Below are 19,955 nucleotides of genomic sequence, written 5' to 3'. Positions count from 1 at the left end.
CCCCCAACCCCCCCCCCCCCCGCTGTCTTCTGGGAGACACACAGGCCTCAGAAGACAGCAGGGACCACTCAGAACGTGCAGCGCGACTTGCGCATGAGCAGTAGGGAACCAGGCTGTGAAGCCGCAAGGCTTCACTTCCTGATTCCCTTACTGAAGATGCTGGCACCTCCACCTGGAGCCGAGGGACGGGTTGGCTTCGGGTGAGGACATCGCGGGCGCCCTGGACAGGTAAGTGTCCTTATTTTAAGTATTTGTATTTGCTGCAGTATTTGTAGCTACTGACTTTTATTTATTTATTTATTTTCGGTGGAACTCCGCTTTAAGTGGTTAATTTCACCTTCCCTATTGACTCAAATGCATGATGGTGGAATTTTGCCAAATTCCTGGTAAAATTTCAGCAAAGTGAAAAGAGAAAATGGTATCAAATATTTATAATTTTATTTTCCTCATGCCAGTCCATGCATTATACTACAACTAGTATGCTGCCATGTTGGTGACAGAAAAATAAAAAAATTGTATCAAATATTTATCATAGCTTTCCATTCCTGGTGCCAAACCAGGGCAGCATACATGTGGTAATGTAAAAAATATCTAGAGAGTAACTGTAGTCTGTAGTGGGTGGACTGAGCACACAGCAGGTTAATATCATCCAATAAGGAAAATAAATATCAAAATGTCCCAACCATCACCCATGTCACACTTTGCTATGACACATCCACATTCATCAGATAAGCCAGCAAGTCTTGCCATTTGCTCAGACCATTTCTGTCAGTTCCGGTTTAATTAGTTTTAGTTCCTTTTACAAGTTACTATCATGTTTCAGCTGCTGAACTTGTTTGAAAATGGCTAAAAATACCAAGCAGACTATCTTCTCAATACCAGCAGCCAAAGGATTTCTAACAGACAGGGAGTGGACAGAGGGTAATGAAAAACTATATTGAGTCTAAAGTTGTGAGGCTGGTGTTGTTTTTGTCCACGTGTACCAGTCACTTTTTGTTAAAGGCTCAGTCCATGCAACTTTGATATCTCAGTGTTTGGTGGATGCTGGAGAATTAAACCACCTGACAGTTCCTACTGTCTCCCGGGACTATTGATGAGATCTCTATGCTGAGTTCATGGTTCTGTGCACCTGCTGTGCCCATTATGAGAGGCTGGAACACACAAAGGTGGGGCGAGAACAAACAAAATTACCAGCTGGACAGGAACAGAGTCAGGAATTCATTCTGTCAGGGAGATCTCATTGTTGATCTAAGACCCAGGTGTCCAACCTGTGGCCCTTTGGCTCATTTGTGCAACCTTCGGGGCCCACACAGACACTAATCAGTGTTTCCCTATTGCCCTGTTATAACAGTAGTCTTGTTTACTATTGTCTCCAGGCAATGACTGTCTCCTGAAGCATTTGCTCAGCATCAAACAACTCCTTATGTTCACAGTCTCTGACAGTCTCCTGCAGCAGGTCCAGTCTCTGATCATTTCTTGTATCATGTCTGCAGTTTCTGACCATTTCTTGTGTCGAGTCTGCAGCCTGTGACCATCTCCTGTATCATGTCTGCATGCTGTGACCATCTCTTGTACTATGTATGCAGTGTCTGACCATCTCCTGTAGCATGTTCGCAGTCTCTGACCATCTCCTGTATCATGTCTGCAGTCTCTGACCATCTCCTGTATCATGTCTGCAGTCTCTGGCCATCTCCTGTACCATGTTCACTGCCTCTGATCATCTCCTCTACCATATCTATAGTCTCTGATCATGTCTGTAGACTCTGAACATCTCCAACACTATGTCCACATCTCCTGTCACATCTGCAGTCTCTGACTGTTTCCTGTAGCATGCTTGCATTCTCTGACCATCTCTTGTATCATGTCCGCATCTCCTATATGATGTCTGGAGTGTCTGACCAGCTCCCATACCATGTCTGCAGTCTCTGACTATTTTCCACATCATGACTGCAGTCTCTGACTATCTCTTGTGTCATGTCAGCAATGTCTGACCATCTCTTATGTCATGTCTGCAATCTCTGACTGTTTCCTGTGGCATGCCTTGGGTCTCTGAACATCACTTGTATCATGTCCGCAGTCTCTGGCCATCTCTTGTATCATATCTGCAGACTCTGAACATGTCTACACTATGTCAGTATCTCCTATATCATGTCTGGAGTCTCTGGCCATCGCCTGTATCATGTCTGTAATCTCCGACCATCTCCTGTATCATGTCTGCAGTCTCTGGCCATCTCCTGTACCATGTTCACTGCCTCTGCCTCTGATCATCTCCTGTACCATATCCATAGTCTCTGATCATGTCTGTAGACTCAGAACATCTCCAACAATATGTCCACATCTCCTAAATCATGTTTGCAGTCCCTAACCATCTCTTGTATCATGTCTGCAGTCTCTGACCACCTCTTGTATTATGTTTGAAGCATCTGACCATCTCTTGTATCATGTCTGCAGTCTCTGACCACCTCTTGTATTATGTTCGCAGTCTCTGACCATCTCCTGTACCATGTCCACTGCCTCTGATCATCTCCTGTACCATACCCATAGTCTCTGACCATCTCTTGTATCATGTCCATAGTCTTTGACTTCATGAGCTTGTATGAGCTAAAGAGGCAGGGAAGTGACCTCATAATCTCCACCTCATCCAATCAGAGAACACTTTAAATTCATTAAGAAAATGCAAAGTGCTCTCTGAATGAATTCAAAGTGTTCTCCGATTGGATGAGCTAAAGAGGCAGGGAAGTGACATCATAATCTCCACCTCATCCAATCAGAGAACACTTTAAATTCATTGAGAAAATGCAAAGTGCTCTCTGAATGGTGCCTGTGCCAAGTGAGCGACCACCTATGGTCAGTAAGCAGCAGGACAACTGCTCAGCATGGAAGCTGGAAGTTAGTGGAGATCACTGGGGTAGCAGTGCCTTATACAATGATTTCCAGCTTCTAGAGCAGGGGTCTCCAAACTATGGCCCTCCAGTTGTTCAGGAACTACAATTCTCATCATTCCAAGTTATGTCTGTGAATGTCATAGTTTCACAATACCTCATGGGACATGCAGTTCCGCTACAACTGGAGGGCCGTAGTTTGAAGATCCCTGCTCTAGATGAATCCAACAGGTATGGCACATACTTACATTAGTTAAAGCTGGACCAATGTTACTATGTAAAAATTGCCGTACCTGGCAATATCTCCCTGCCCATACATGTATTAAATTTCAAACCAAGTATTACGGCTTAACATGTTGAGCTTAAAGGAGAAGTACAGCCAAAGCTCGTTTGGCTGTAATTCTGTGGATCACAAGAGTGCAGATTGTTCTGCACTCTTGTGACCCATTTTCAGCAGACAGCGGGCTGAAGTCTGCTGTCTGCTGACATCACAGAGCCAGTCCAGGCTCAAGAAGGATCCTGACCATATGGTCAGGATCCGCCCACATGCCTGAACTGACACCCAGCTCAGCCTCTCAGCAAGTTGCTGAGAGCCTGAGTCGGCTGTTCCCAACCCCTCCACAGCCCAGCGCTCCAGTGAATGCTGAAGGGGCAGAGCAGAGAGCCGATGACTGACAGTCACCAGCTCTCTGCTCAGTGAGCTCTGAGAACGGAGCGATCGGCGGTATTTGATCGCTTGGTTCTCAGTGTTAGAGCCAGCGGGGTACAGATGCAGAATCGGACCGATGCTGCATCCACCTAGGTAAGTATGATTAAAAAAAAAAAATTACCATACATGTCTTTTAACAACTACCAGCTATGCCATGACCTGAATAAATGAGAACCTTCACTGATGTATTTTTTTTACTTTTCAAACAGATATAACCAAGCACTTCAATAGTATACCTAAAAAATGAATACCAAAGGTGCAGCGCTATAATGCACCTCCCTCCTTATCTTTATAACTGCTGCGATTCTAACCAATATATGTGAAAAGCCAAAGTACTTAAAATATGTTCAAATCCAAATAATTAATTTAAAAAAATATTAAATTGCGTTCAAAACTTTAATGCACCTCCCCCTTCTAAATATGAAAACCTTAAGTACAGCAGAGGACGCATCTGAGTGTAGCAGTACAAAAACTAAATTTATTGACATAACAATTGGCAACTTACAAGACAGTGTAGTGATATTGGGCATACAGTATACATGTAGAAACACCATTCAGGGTCAGCTTCTGGGGATCGACCATTACAGAACAGAATGATCTTCCTTGGGAGGGACTGCAGTGGTCGTAATGCAAAGGAGACACCACTGGGAGCAGCAGACTAAGTGTAGCAATAGGTGAATGAAAAGCAAGCTACGTATGTAAATAGCAACTTACAGAAGTAAAGGTTAAGAGCCTTATAACATGTGGGTCTTCCTCTTCACATGGGTCCATTTGTCCATTAATCATCCAGATGTAGGAGAGGCGGGAATGAGGACACCAGAAGTGATGTAAGAAGCTCCGACCACCGCTTCTGATTATGTCACAATGATGAAACGCGTTGGACAGAGCTACTTATGTCACTTCTGGTTTTCTCATTTCCAGAGTGCAGCAGCATCCCGGAAATAATTTGTATGCCTTTCAGCCTGTTTTAACAGGCATATTCCCTTGTAAGTGCAGATTTTATCACTTTTTTAAAATAACAAAATCATATAACCCTATGGGAGGCTGCCCTTTTCTGATTTATTCCCTATGACCTGGTATGGTGGAGGAGAGGAGAGAGGACCTGAGCTATATCCCGAGGGGAAGGTGGATGCGCACTGGAGCCATAGGATAAAGCTATTCAGAAAGCACTAATGGACCTACTTATTAATATAATCGGTCATGGATCTCTGGTGAGTGCGGAGCATGTGTGCCTCACATGCACAAGTGTGGATACAGCACTTTATTACTAAGCACTTTCACATGGGCTTTTAAAACAGAGACTGTTTATAGTTATATTACATCTTGCTACATTTATTTTAGGAGGAAGATGTTTTGTAGCATTGACCATTTTTGGCATTTGGACTTTTGCACAGCACAAGCACTTTATTAGCATTGATCATTTTGTAAAAAAACATCAGTTTTGTGGAATATTTTGAGTATAAGTAATTTAGTGGTAGGTGTTTTATAGCACTGGAGTTTTCAAGATTTGCACATTGCACTTTTTTATATAGCACTGGCACTTTATATGTTCAGAAGTTGATTATATGCACTTTTTCATATTTAGTAAAGAGCAGATGCATTATAGTTCTGAACACAATTTAGTATTTTTTTTAATTAATTGTTTGGATTTAGACATATTTTAAAGGGGATCTTTACTGCATCTGAGCACCACAAACCAAAAACACTATTTCATTCATTTTTAATATTCAAAGTAAACTTGTACATCCATCCATGTCTCTATGCTTTATTTTGCTGAGAAATCACTTTGAAAAACAACAATCTAACATTTCTGGTCATAACCATCTTAAGTAAGGGCAAATGATTCATGTATGTTTTACTTCCTGGAATTAGGGTTGCCACCTTTTCTGGAAGCCAGTCCTGAATATTTTAGCGGTACAATTTTTTTTTATAGTATACACTATATGATTGTAAAATACCTGGGACACCTTTGGGTGCTCCAAGGGGAGAGTAGTAATGTGGCTAACGGTGGGTGTGGCCAACTTGTGTTAACAGTGGGAGGAGCTTAAAGGGGCATGGATAAATAAAGCATTCTTGTGCCCATAAAATATGCTTAGAATGCTGTGCCACAAGTAAGAGTCTCACAGACATGTATAAAACTCAGCACAATAATTAAAAAAAGAAATACAATTCTTTGATAACATATGATATTGCAGGCTGAATAAAAAAAAGATTCCTCTATCCATACAAATTAGGTGAATGGTGGGGAGGGTGCCAGGTGATCTGGTAATTTCTGATTAGTGTTCTGTGCGGCGAATCAATAGATCGCGCCGACTCTGTGGAGGGGGCAGAGATCCCACTGACTTGGGGGGGGGGGGTAGTGAAGTATTCCTCCTGCCAGGGACAGTGAGCCACAGTGCAGTGTGAATAATGTGTCCGGGCTTCAGGCAGTCTGAAACCTGGACATAGGATTCAAAACCTGGACTGTCTGGGTGAGTCCTGGACAGGTGGCAATCCTACCTGGAATCCATCTGCCCTTAGCTCAAACATGCATGGAGGAGAGTGTGCTTAGCTGAGGATAACCCCTCCTCCCCTCCTGAAGACTCCTGGGATGTATGACATAACTTTGGCTTAGGCAAGAAACCAGGAAGTAACTGAAGAAATGTAAAAAAAAAAAAAGATTAAGACTGGGTTAACACCTATGCGAACTGGATGCAGGTTTCCCCACATTGAATTCACATAGCAGGAGATTGTGAGCGGCTCTCTATGGAGACAGTTCACACGTCTCTGCAGCGGCTCTGGTGTGAATTGCACAGGAGCCCTGTGCGTCTTTTGGTTTGTTTCACGTTCGAATTCAGCCCAAAATTCGGGCTGAAATCGGACCTGAAACGGTGAATGGAGAGGCACTGGACTCCTGCTGTGAGCGTGCTGCGGTGTGAACCCAGCCTTAAAAAAATATATATGATACACTTTCCTATCCATTAACTAATGCTAGCAGCATGAGGATTAAAATAATTAATGCTGATTGGGAGAGTGAATTTCCACTTTAAGCACTCTGGTTTTTTACATATATTGGTAAGTCCTGCAGCAGTTTAAAGGAGAAGGAGGCAGGTGCATTGTAGTGCCATACCTTTGTTATTAATTTCTTAGGTATTTATATATCCCTAATAGAGGATATATTATCTGGTGAGAGCAGCTTTATCACAAGGCATCTCAGCGTAACCATAGCACAAACATTCCTCTATAACTTTCAATGGTATATTTAACAGAACAAAAGAAACCAAATAGGAGAATTTCATTGTTCAGGTGTACATATCATTTTAAAGTAAGCCTATCAGTGTATGTGAAAGAAATGTTGAAAACTCCTGATGTAGGAAATGAGCCAAGAGCAGGAGTAATTGACCCAACAATGGTGTCTTGGCTCGTCAGCACATTGGCCGTGTTCCCCCAGGTGACGTATGATCCCAGCCGTGAATGTTTGTAGAGGAAGGGCCAGTAAACTCCTCGTTTGCATAACAATGACAGGTAAGCCTAGGAAAAGCTACACCTCTACAGCCCAGGTACAGTATGCATACAGATCATCATGGGAGCCACATGCATCTAGGGAACACTGCAATTAAAAGGCAGTTAAACATTGACAATACGCAGATAAAGACAAGACCAGAGCATACTAGAAAAAGAGGGAAGTACAGAAGGACGAGGGGGATCCAGTAAAACCTGACTGCACGTCAATCATCCCTCAAGCAGTAGCTGATGGTCGCCGGCTGTGTATTCAGGTAACAAACCCCCTTTGTGTGTTGATTCTCTGTAGGGTAGAAATGTTTAGATGTATTGTTTTCCTTCCATGTGTTTCTCTGGATACATCAGAGATTTGCTGCCACATGATACCACTGACATTTCTGAGGCGTACGCAAAGGTAGACACCTGAATTAATCGAAATTGTGTAGAGTGTAAGTAAATGCAATTTCTTTATTTATTTTTTTGGATAGAGTGGGGAAGGACTGGACCAGCCATTCTCAACCAGTATTTCATGGAAGTCTAAGGTTCCTCCAGAGGTTGCTAGGGATTTCTTGAGCTGTGGCTGACTGACCTCCGTTTTGATGGTGCCTAATAGTTCTAGGACCAACACCACCTATCAAAGCCATCAGCATGACACCAATGACCTTTTCAGCTGTTTGTAAAGGTGTCATTCTTTTGGCTTTCTGACCACCAATGTAAGGGCTGGATTCTTCCTACTGACCGCCATAAACTAGTAGAATTTTGCTAAAAAATGTTAATTTTGTATTTGTTTGATTTTCATTTGTTTGATTTTCTTATCACTAGTAAGGTCAAATAGACATTCAATTTCAACCGCATTGGTTGGAACATGTGAAGAAGCAGAATGGAAATTCTTTAGTATACAAATTTCTATTAGTGAATGTGGTTTTCATTTGGGAAAGTCCATTCATTCCAAAACTGATTGTTAAAAGCAAGCTATATTATCAAAAAACATTTGGCAAGTCATCGAATGTACTAATGGGACTGATTACATCAAAATATACTACTGTATGGCCAGCTCATGGGGTACTAACTTTTCACACTGACCCCTGAAAAATTGGTTTTAGTAAAAATGTCAAATTATTTTAGGGGTTCCTCTAAGATGAAAAGGTTGAAAAAGGCTGAGTTGGACCCTTTGAAAACTTTTATTGCTGTCTGTGTCTTTGCTCAGGAGATGTATCCCTGTTTGTCTTGGTTACCATTGTCACTAAACCTGAAAGTGACGGTAAATCCAAAATGTATGAGTTGTCAATAGAGCAAAGAGATAATGGAAAGTCCCCAAACGGGAGCACCTGTTCTATGACAACACTAAAGCTGGCCATAGATGGGTGAGGGGCTATTTTTTAAATAAATACACCCCTTAGGCTTGCCATATATTATACAATTTTCTTGTACAACTTTACTTTGGATTTACCAAAATCATATAATATGAGGTCAAACCTAAACAGTATCAATTTGTTTGCAATCAGGCAGGCTCTTGCACTACATATTTGAAGGTAAATTTAAAGGAAACTGAACCAAAAAAAATGTATAATGTATGGCCAGCCTTAGTGTTATCATAAACATTACACAGTGCAGTCATACTCCATATACACTCCTATAATTAAAAGCCTGAAACAATCAAATTCCAAAAAGTGGTTATTTTAAGGTTAAGGTTTGCTTTCTTACCCTAAATTTGTCATTTTGATGTCTGTATTGTAAAATGTTCATATTTTCATATCCATTGCATGTGCTCAGACAGGTTCTCAGAGGCTGCTCAGACCAGTGTGACAGGTTTTGCTGAAAACTAACGGTTATCTCCGAGCCAGACTCATCTTCTTAGCGTACAGCACATAACATCTACAATTTTCTACAAACATTTAGAAATTGTGTCTTCTGCAAGTCCTTTTGGTTGCACTTATGCCCTGTACACACGATAGGATTTTCCGACAACAAATGTTCGATGGGAGCTTGTTGTCGGAAATTCCGACCGTGTGTAAGCTCCACCGGACATTTTCCATCAGAATTTCCGACAAACAAAATTTGAGATCTGGAGCTCAAATTTTCCGACAACAAAATCCGTTGTTGGAAATTCTGATCGTGTGTACACAATTCCGACGCACAAAATTCCACGCATGCTTGGAATCAAGCAGAAGAGCCGCAATGGCTTTTGAACTTCATTTTTCTCGGCTCATCGTATGTGTTGTACGTCACCACGTTCTTGACGTTCGGAATTTCCGACAACATTTGTGTGACCGTGTGTATGCAAGACAAGTTTGAGCAAACAGGCTTCGGAAGTAAATCCAGGATTTTGTTGTCAGAAAATCCTATCGTGTGTACGGGGCATTACAGTACTGTACATTAACGTTAAAGCTGGTATCAAACCTTCCCTTCAGAAAAGGGTTCACACCCCTTGGCGGTGCACTAGAAGAAGATGTGCACCTTAACATGCTGCCTTCTGCAAATGCGTGTGGGTACTATTAATTCGTAATGGCACCCCAACGCTTTTAACAAACAGGGGTGCATTCATGGCATCAAAAATGCATGGCCTCACTACAATATGGTTTGGTGTGATTTTAAATATTGTGCCTTTTTCTACTTTTTGCGTATTTCCACACCTTGGGTAGCCCACTGAAATTAATGAGCCACGCTTATCACTTACCTAGTACGTGACCCTGCACTTCCGGGTCAGGGGCATGCGCGTGCCACCGGTGGCCCGTTCCCACTGTGATCAGACACAGCGGGGGCTGATTGGTGGGTACGGCAGACTCTATGTCTGCCGGTGTTCTGTCGAGAAATGCCCCCCCATCGAAAAGTGCCCGGGCTGAAGGGCGCATGCGCAACTCATGTGCCGTACGTAGCATTACAACAGCAGATTTTACCATCAGCTGTTGTGACGGCGAGACGGCGCAGGCGCACAATAGCCTACAGAATTTTTATTTTCTGTCAGATTGTGCCCCGCACTCCCGTGGCGAGTTCATGTCCATGATGGGCAGTTTTCTACACGTTGTGGGCGGATTGTGGGCGGAATTAGATGGCCAGTGCAGCAAAAAAATAAAACTTTGTGATGGACGGATTTTTAGATTTCTTGTGTGCGGAATTAGATGGCCAGTGCTGCAAAAAAATAAAACTTTGTGAAGTTTTATTTTTTTGCTGCACTGGCCATCTAATTCCACCCACAATCTACCCACAACATGTAGAAAACCGCCCATCATGATCATGAACTCGCCGCGGGAGCGCGGGGCACAATCTGTTCTGTCACTACAGAAGACATGGATCCTGTGTCACCGATCCATGCCTTCTTCTAGTACAAGCACCTCCCCCACAGTAGTAAAGCACTGGTCAGGCACACATTTAATCCTTTGATCACCCCCTGATGTTAACCCCTTTCCTGCCAATGTCATTAGTATAGTGACAGTGCATATTTTTTAGCACTGATTACTTTATTAGTGTCGCTGGTCCCCAAAAAGTGTCGAAAGTGTCAGTTTGTGTCCTGACTGTCTGCCGCAATATTGCAGTCCCACTATAAGTCACTGATCGCTGCCATTACTAGTAAAAAAAAAAAAAAAAATCCCTAATGCCCTGTACACACGATAGGATTTTCCGACAGAAAATGTGTGATAGGACCTTGTTGTCGGAAATTCCGACCGTGTGTAGGCTCCATCACACATTTTCCATAGGAATTTCCGACACACAAAGTTTGAGAACTTGCAATAAAATTTTCCGACAACAAAATCCGCTGTCGGAAATTCCATTCGTGTGTACACAAATCCGACGCACAAAGTGCCACGCATGCTCAGAATAAATTAAGAGATTTAAGCTATTGGCTACTGCCCCGTTTATAGTCCCGACGTACGTGTTTTACGTCACCGCGTTCAGAACGATCGGATTTTCCGACAACTTTGTGTGACCGTGTGTATGCAAGACAAGTTTGAGCCAACATCCGTCGGAAAAAATCCATGGATTTTGTTGTCGGAATGTCCGATCAATGTCCGACCGTGTGTACAGGGCAATAGTCTGTACACGCTATAATTTTTGTGCAAACCAATCAATATACGCTTATTGGGATTTTTGTTTTGTTTTTTTACCAAAAATATGTAGCAGATTAATTAATGGCCCAAATTTATGAAGAAATTCAATTTTTTATTTTTTTTTATTGGATGTGTTTTATAGCAGAAAGTAAAAAATATTCTTTTTTTTTTTTTTCAAAATTGTTGGTCTTTTTTTGTTTATCATGCAAAAAATAAAAAAACGCAGAGGTGTTCAAATACCACCAAAAAAGTTGAATTCAGTTATCAGCCATATGCTCAAACATTACCAGAAAATCAATATTTCAGTGTTTCTCCATTTGTGAGGAAAAAAAGGACATCTATTTTGTTTAGGTACAGCGTTGCACGACTGCACAATTGTCAGTTAAAGTAACGCAGTGCTGTATCCCAAAATATGGCCTGGGGGGGGGGGGGTAAACCTTCCAGAGCTGTAGAGGTTAATGTGCAACATAATGCACATATATGGACATGCGTGAGCGCAGAGAGGAACATGACTGTGACCACCAGTGATTTTGCTGGGTGTAGCGTGTATAATACAGTATATTGATTTTCTGGTAATGTTTGGACATATGGCTTTTAACTGAATAGAACTTTTTGCTGGCTACACAGCAATTTTCTCTCTCGTGACTGCAAACCCAACCAGCTGTCATGGAGTGACCGTATGTGCATACTAGCTTTTTCTTTCATCTTCCTGTAAGCAATAAACCTTAACAGTAAACAGAGCGTAATTAGTACAATCAGGTGTAGCATTCACAGTGCTGTTATCTTGAGGGGAATGGAGTTTAAAGTGGGGTTCCACCCAAATTTTGAACAATATCTGTATGTATTCTCTTCCTTGCCTAGATGCTGACATGCCGTTTAAAAAAATTTAAATCGCCGTAATTACCTTTTATTTTTCTATTCTTCTTTGCACTTCCTGGTTCTCCTGCCGTGGGAGTAGGCGTGTTTCTAGCCTCTCCCAGACTCCTGGGAGCTAGTCTCAGGCTTCCCAGGATGCCACTGAGCATGTGCGGGAACGAGCGGTGAATGCTGGGAGCACAGCATTCACCACATCCAGGAAATAAATGCTTGTGGGCTTCAAATGCCCACAATGAAGATGGAAACCGCCTGCAGTGAATAATATAAGTTATTCTTTCCGACGAAATCTGACACAGGCGGACATATTACACACAATATGTGAGTATGTAATGCTGAGAAGAAAAGTTTGTGAATGAACTTAAAAAAAAAAAAAAAACGATAGATAGGTGGACCCCCGCTTTAAATGGTCTGCTCCATGCAAGCAACCGATTTTACTGATAACACGTTCAACTGTTCAAATCAATTAAATATCTCTATAATAAATTTGTGTTTGTGTGTGTAACCGGTTTAATATAATTACCATTCCTGTGGTCGAGGCCACTCACCCTGCACATGGGGGTATCTTTTGTCCGGGTATACGCTCATCAATGTCTGGGACCAGGCAAGGACTGCGTTCAGGTGTAAAGGGGTTCCCCGGCTTAGAGATGAGCCATACACAGTGTGCAGCAATTAAACTACAGACTCCCTCCATAAGAATGCTGGATTGTGTCATTACACATCATCCTTGTTGTATGTTGCATTTAGGAGGGATGCCACTGACCTTGTGTGCTCTTAGGCTCCATTCACACCTGAGCGTTTTGTAGCTTGAAGCCTCAAGCTACAAAACGCTGGAGGGGAAAAAATCAATTATTCTCTATGGAGATGGTACACATCTCCACTCCAAAATGCCTGAAGCCCTGAACCTGGAGCTCAAACAAGTTCTGGACCCTTTTTTGTCGCGCAAATCGGGCAGATTTGGGCGTTTTTCTGCTTTTTACATTGGTGACCTTTTGCCCTGCACAAAATCGCAGTAAAAAACGCCACAAAAAACGCCGCAAAATCACTGTAAAATTGCGTGATTTTCTGCCTGAAAACGCCGAGGTCAGGTGTGAATGTTAGGGTTGCCACCTTTTCTTCAAGTCAAACTTGAACACTTCAGTGTCGCACAGCAATTTTTTTTCATAGTATGCATAGATAAACTATGCATAGATGTTGCTATTAAATAACATTTCTAAATGCTGTGCTGTAAACCTGTACTGACCCTTGCAGTGCAGGTTTACTAAAGTGAACATTTGGTGTTTGACATTTGGTGTTTACAAGTTATTTTTTGCTAGAAAATTACTTACAGCCCCCAAACATTATATATATATTTTTTAGCAGAGAATCTAAAGAATAAAATGGCGATTGTTGCAATATTTTATATCACGCGGTATTTGTGCAGCGGTGTTTTAAACGCAACTTTTTGGGAAAAGGGACAATTTCATGAATTAAAAAAAAAACAAACAGTAAAGTTAGCCCAATTTTTTTGTATAATGTGAAAGATGATGTTATGCCGTGTAAATAGATACCACACATGTCATGCTTTATAATTGCACGGACTCGTGGAATGGCGACTACAGTACCTAAAAACCTCCATAGGTGACGCTTTAAATTTTTTTTACAGTTACCAGGTTAGAGTTACAGAGGAGGTTTAGTACTAGAATTATTGCTCTTACTCTGACGATCGCGGCGATACCTCACATGTGTGATTTGAACACCGTTTACATATGCGGGCGCGACTTCCATATGCGTTTTCTTTGCTGCGCGAGCTTGCGGGAATGGGGGCGCTTAAAAAAAATTTTTTTCTTATTTATTTTATTTATTTTTATAATAATAAATTGTGTTTTTTTTTTTTTTTTTTTTAAATTTTGATCACTTTTATTGCTGTCACAAGGAATATAAAGATCCCTTGTGACAGTAATAGGTGGTGACAGGTACTCTTTATGGAGGGATCGGGGGTCTAAAAGACCCCAAATCCCTCCTTTGCACTTCAAAGTATTCAGATCGCTGAAAACGGCAATTCTGAATACTGTATATTTTTTTAAAACCGGCGCCATTGGCAGCCGAGTAAACAGGAAGTGACGCCATGACGTCGCTTCCGTGTTTACTATTAGGAGGCTGGAACGAAGCTGCTCGCGGCGGCAGATTGTTGATCGGGCCTCTCGATGGAACGGGAGGCCCGGTAAGAGTGGCGGGAGGGGGGGATGTCCCCTCTTGCTCCTCCGGTATAACAGCCGAGCAGCTTTTAGCCGCATCGGTTGTTATACATGGATAGCCGATCGCCGGCTCTAATAAACAGTACCGGGATAATGCCTGCAGCTGCGGGCATTATCCCGGTATAACCCCCGAAAGCCGAGTACGCACTTCTGCGTACGCTTGGCGGGAAGGGGTTAAAAATAAGTTAGAAATATACTGGGACTTTTCAGGCTCTACATGCATTTTAATAAAATATAGTGTGTATGTGGAATACATCTATGTAGCACCTGAAAAGTCCCAGTATATTTCTAACTTTTGGAAAGATTTGACCACAAACAGCAGGTGATGTAATGCAGCCCAAAGTAAAAAAGTCCACCCTTGCAGTGCTGGGGGAAAACTTGTACTTGCTCCAGCCAGCTGCAGTGCTCTCCTCCCTCCACCCAGACCTCAGCATTATCATATACCATCCAGGGACATTAAAGTGGATGTAAACCTGAATTTTTTTTTTTTTTTGATGTCATAATGTAGAGTATAAGATTTCCTATCATTTGAGCCCAGTCTTGCCACAAAGAGTTAATCCATCTCTGAGCAATCCCCTTTTATTGTTCAGTGAGATAAAACTTGACAAACAGAGAAAAACTTTGTCAAATCCTCCCCCTTGCTGTGAGTGACAGGTGATTTACATCTCGTGCACTAGCCTAAGACATGCATTATTTTTTAACCCCCCCCCCACTCCTTTCTTCAGCAGCTCTGCAAGGATTGGCTGTTCCACACCTCAGCATAATTTGGCATGCTGAAGTCATGTGATTACTTTCCTGTATTTTCACTGGATGTTAGAGATCATAGCAGAAGTTCAGTGTAAGAAATACACAGGAGAAAATGCATATTGACAAGGGGAGTGTAGAGGTGGGCGGGGAGTCTACTGACATCATGACTCCACCCACCGAGCTCCAGACAACAGACCCGCCCACAGAATCTGCAGTTTTTCGGGTCTCATAACAGACAGAGGGGAGACATTTGACAGGTAAAGATACATGCAGGAGGCATGTATATCCTTATAGATAACCCCTATGGCAGTAGTTTAGAAAGGATGATATTGGGTTTACATCCACTTTAACCTTCACCCAGGAGCTCCACAGGACCAGTCACAGCACTGGGAGAGTCTAGTGGACCAAGAAATAAGGTAAAGCTGGGTACACTCAGATCACAATTCATTCGGTTTAGCAGGGACCAGCTTAATTTTGATCTATGTGTGGCCTTGCCTGTTAGAAGCCTCCCCATCAGATCAGCTTCTGTAGAAAGGACTGCTGGAAAACCTTGTTCAACCAGTGGCTTGCAGCCAATCAGCTGCAGCGTTGATCAATGTATTCTGATAGAGAGTCTCCACTGTCAGAATATGTCTCGGTAAAGGGGATTTATGCATCTGCCTCTCTTGTGTGGATGGATGAATCTGTTAGGCTGGGTGCGTCCCTGTTCTCTGTTTCAGGTCTGATTTCGATCTTAAATTTTGGCTGAATTCGGACCAGAAATCGGAGTTGCCAACCTCCGTAGCATTTTTTACTGACAAAACATGGGAAATTTACTGGCGAAACACTATTTTTTACTGGCAACCTGAGAAATTACAGAACTACTATTTTTTTTTTTTTCCTGATTTTTTTTTTTTTTTGTGCAAATACCATGCTAATTACACGAAAATCGTTCGTTCTATTTTCTTACAATAATTTTTTTGTGCTTATTTTGTGATATTTTCACATGAACTGGTGTAATCAGCTCTTGAAAGCTGTGTACTATTGATCAGATTATCAGACAATCGCTCCAAATGCCCTTGTCTTCATCCAATCTTCTGATCATGTGTACTAAGCATTAATGAGCATTTAACCTATGCACAACCCGGGGGGGGGGGGGGGCGCAGTTTGGCATGTTCGCCCTGGGCGCTGAATGCCCTTGTCCCGCCACTGGTACAGACAGACAGCTTACACTGACAGTCTGCAGGAGTCCTGCATGGCACCTGGTGCTATGCTTTTCAGGCTCCTAAAAAAAATGTTTACATGCTCATTTTTTTTTACCTGCAAAAAAAATGTGCATTTATTATTTTAATAAAAGATGAACTTATCCTTTAATAAACAATTTCCCCCAAAAAATGCTGTCTTAACCCCCTCCCACCCACCTTGGCGTCCGCTTTAAAAGTTTTTAACACCCGGGGGGGGGGGGGGTAGGAAGGATTGGTGATCATGTGACCATTGTGATTGACTGTCACAGTGGTCATATGATCAGAAGCCAGTCCTGCCACTTACCATTGTTCACTCGGGTTTTTGACAGCTCAGTCTTTGTCACATAATCATTGCCCGCCCCGTGACACATATGTGTGGCGTGTGGGCATTAGCCACTAGAGGACCAGCCGCCGCAGTTACACTGCGGCAGGTTGGCTCTCCTGGGCAAATCGGCGTAGATATACATCGGCCGCTTTAAGACCACTAGGGGGTGCGTGCGCCGGCACCGTGCCCGGCAGCTGCGATGTCCGCCGGGCACCGGCGATCGCTCCTGAGAGAGACAGAACAGAGATCTGTCAATGTAAACAGACAGATCTCCGTTCTGTGAGGGGAGAGGAGACTGATCTGTTGTTCATACTAAGTATGAACAACAAATCGGTCTCCTCCCCCAGGCAGTCCCATCCCCCCACAGTTAGAATCACTCTCTAGGACACACATTTAACCACTTGATCGCCCCCTAGTGTTAACACCTTCCCTGTCAATGACATTTATTGTCAGAGCTGGGCTCAGCCCTTCCCTCTCTGAGCTGGCTGCTCAGCTGTCGGCTAATTGCCAGCTCCTTTCTCTCCACAGTGACTCAGCTGTTGATGATCTGCTCGTCAGTCCTGGCTACTTAAAGCCGTCCAGCTCACTTCATCTCTGCCTTCGCCTTTGGCCACATCTCAGAGACTTTCCTGCGTTCCTGTTGAAGACTTGCTTGGCTGACGTCACTTCTGGCTCCTGATCCTGCTTGCTGTACTACTACGTTGATCTCTGGCTCTCTGACATTGGCATTGGCTGACTACCCGATCTAGTTACTGAACTCTGGCTATGTATTGACTACACTTACTCTGTTTACCTTTTAATTATTGTTAAACAAGTGTGATTATCTGTACTTCTGTCTTGGTCTGATTCATGGTTTCTGACATTTTTACAGTAATTAGTGGCTATTTTTAGCTCGCTGTATAAATCTCAATGGTCCCAAAAAAGTGTCAAAATTTTCCGATCTGTCCTCCGCAATGTCACAGTCTCAATAAAAATTGCTGATCGCCGCCATTACTAGTAAAAAAAAAAAAATTATAGTAAAAATGCCATAAATCTATCCCCTATTTTGTAGACGCTATAACTTTTGCGCAAACCAATCAATATACACTTATTGCGTGTTTTTTTTAACCAAAAATATGTAGAAGAATACTTATCGGCCTAAACGGATCTCATGAGAAGATTTTTGTTGAAATGAATGGTCCGGCTGCCTACGTACATTAATAATGACAGAATACACATTAGGAAGATTCAAGTGGTTCTAAAGGTAAAACTTTTTTTCTACCTTACTGCATTCTCTGAATTAAGGAAATAATACTGTTTGTGTCCCCCCCCCCCCAGCCCACCTTATACTTAGCTCTGAGGAAGAGGGCATGTCCCTCGAAACACGTCAGCCTTCCAGACCTGTACAACTCTTCCTTGTGATGTGTTGTGATGATGTGCAGGAATTCTGGCGTCCTGTTCCTGGTTTTGCTTTGATGGGCTAATACCCACGTTGGTTTGTGAGTATATAATACATATTTAGTTTTTCATCAGGCTGGTGAACCCTCTGTTGTGTTAATTGTTGCCCCCCCCTCATACTTACCTGAGCCCAATCTTGATCCAGCAGGGGCAATTCCTTGCTGTTATATTATGTTATGTTATGTGTATGTGGATGCAGGTAGTGGGGCTCAGGAGCGAGCCTGTTCAAGTACCCCCCTTAGGAAGTAGCTTGCCTGGGGGGGGGGGGGGGGCGACTCAGCAGGAGGAAGTATCCAGAAGCGATGGTGGGGGGACCCGAGAAAATGAGGATAGGACCTGCTCTATGCAAAACTATTGCACAGAGAAGGTGAGTATTACATGTTTGTTATAAAAAAATAAAAATAAAAAAAATTAAAGGTTTAGAATCACTTTAATCAATTCAAGCTGTTTTTTTTTTTCATGTAGTGTGTATCTAAATAAAAAATATTTGAAAGGACATTTGTTTTCCTTTATGATCATTGCGATAAAAATGACAAGCTAAGGGCAATAAAATGTGTCACTTTTGGTACAAAGGCCTAGAATCTGGTCTGACTACCTCCAGCTATCAATTAGTCACATGCTGACTGATTGCAGCACAAACATTTTTTTCCATTGATCAGGTAATGTAAGGGGTAAACTAGACAGGAATAACAAGTTCTTTATCACTGACAGTAATTCTACTGCCTTAAAGGGAACCTGTCATGGAACAAATGCACAGGCTTCCATTGCTACTTCTAGACATGCCAGCTGCCTGGCGGTCATAAGGATTCAAATGGATGTAATTCTTTCCAAGGAACTGACCCAGAACAAGCATGAAGATCAGTAGTCCTGCGCTCACTTGCTCCACACTTGTTCAGGGTCAGCGACTCAACAAATATTGAAGGCAGAAATAGGCAGACAACTACCATTTACAGATGCAGGTCACAGTGCTATCCCCAATTTTTCTTCTTCCACAGTTTCTCTTTAGGTCTTATTAACACTTGTGCTGTCCTCTGAAGAGCGACCCACAATACATTTATTTTAAGGAGGCATTTGACAGGCAACTGGGAAACATCATCGCACCTCCTCACTGCCTGTTTCTACACCTTAAAGCCTGCACCTCGGGTCCGTGTGCATTGTATTTTTTCCTGCCATTTCAGTGCAGCCAAGAGGTAAAGGTGCAGAGTCCTGCCCTGCTGCCTACAGCCTGCCAGAGTCTATGAACTCTACACATGTGCTTCCTGGGCACACTAAAATGCCAGGACTGGAGGAACATGGGCTAGATGCCCAAGGTGCAAGGGCTTAACAGGGAATGGGATAGCAGTAAAAACCTAACAGGGGTTCTAATCTCTCCCTAATTTCTCTTTATCCACTAAACCAGGGGTCTCCAAACTGCGGCCCCGGGGCTGGATGTGGCTCTTTGCTTGCTTTTATGCAGCCCTTGGGGCACTTTTCCTTCCACGGATACAAGACACTATTCCTCCCACTGACACCAACAATGGGGCACTATTAATCCCACTGACACCAATGATGGGGCACTATTAATCCCACTGACACCAATGATGGGGCACTATTAATCCCACTGACACCAATGATGGGACACTATTAATCCCACTGACACCAATGATGGGGCACTATTAATCCCACTGACACCAAGGATGGGACACTATTAATCCCACTGACACCAATGATGGGGCACTATTAATCCCACTGACACCAAGGATGGGGCACTATTAATCCCACTGACACCAATGATGGGGCACTATTAATCCCACTGACACCAAGGACGGGGCACTCGATAATCCCACTGACACCAATGATGGGGCACTATTAATCCCACTGACACCAAGGATGGGGCACTATTAATCCCACTGACACCAAGGATGGGGCACTATTAATCCCACTGACACCAATGAAGGGGCACTATTAATCCCACTGACACCAATGAAGGGGCACTATTAATCCCACTGACACCAAT

At 42.8% G+C, this 19,955-nt stretch overlaps 1 protein-coding gene across 1 annotated transcript in view; it reads left to right on the top strand.

Annotated features, from left to right (window-relative positions):
* Positions 1 to 7,088: 7,088 nt before the first annotated feature.
* The window catches only part of LOC141140786 (calpain-13-like), a 196,101-nt gene continuing 183,234 nt past the window's right edge, over positions 7,089 to 19,955 (top strand). The window contains exon 1 of the mRNA XM_073628284.1: positions 7,089 to 7,346. The gene's annotated coding sequence lies outside the window, so the exon portion shown is untranslated. The remainder of the gene's footprint in view (positions 7,347 to 19,955) is intronic.

Source organism: Aquarana catesbeiana, linkage group LG04 (assembly GCF_042186555.1).
Source record: "Aquarana catesbeiana isolate 2022-GZ linkage group LG04, ASM4218655v1, whole genome shotgun sequence".
Classification (NCBI taxonomy): Eukaryota; Metazoa; Chordata; class Amphibia; order Anura; family Ranidae; genus Aquarana; species Aquarana catesbeiana.
This window is presented reverse-complemented; position numbering and strand designations above follow the sequence as displayed.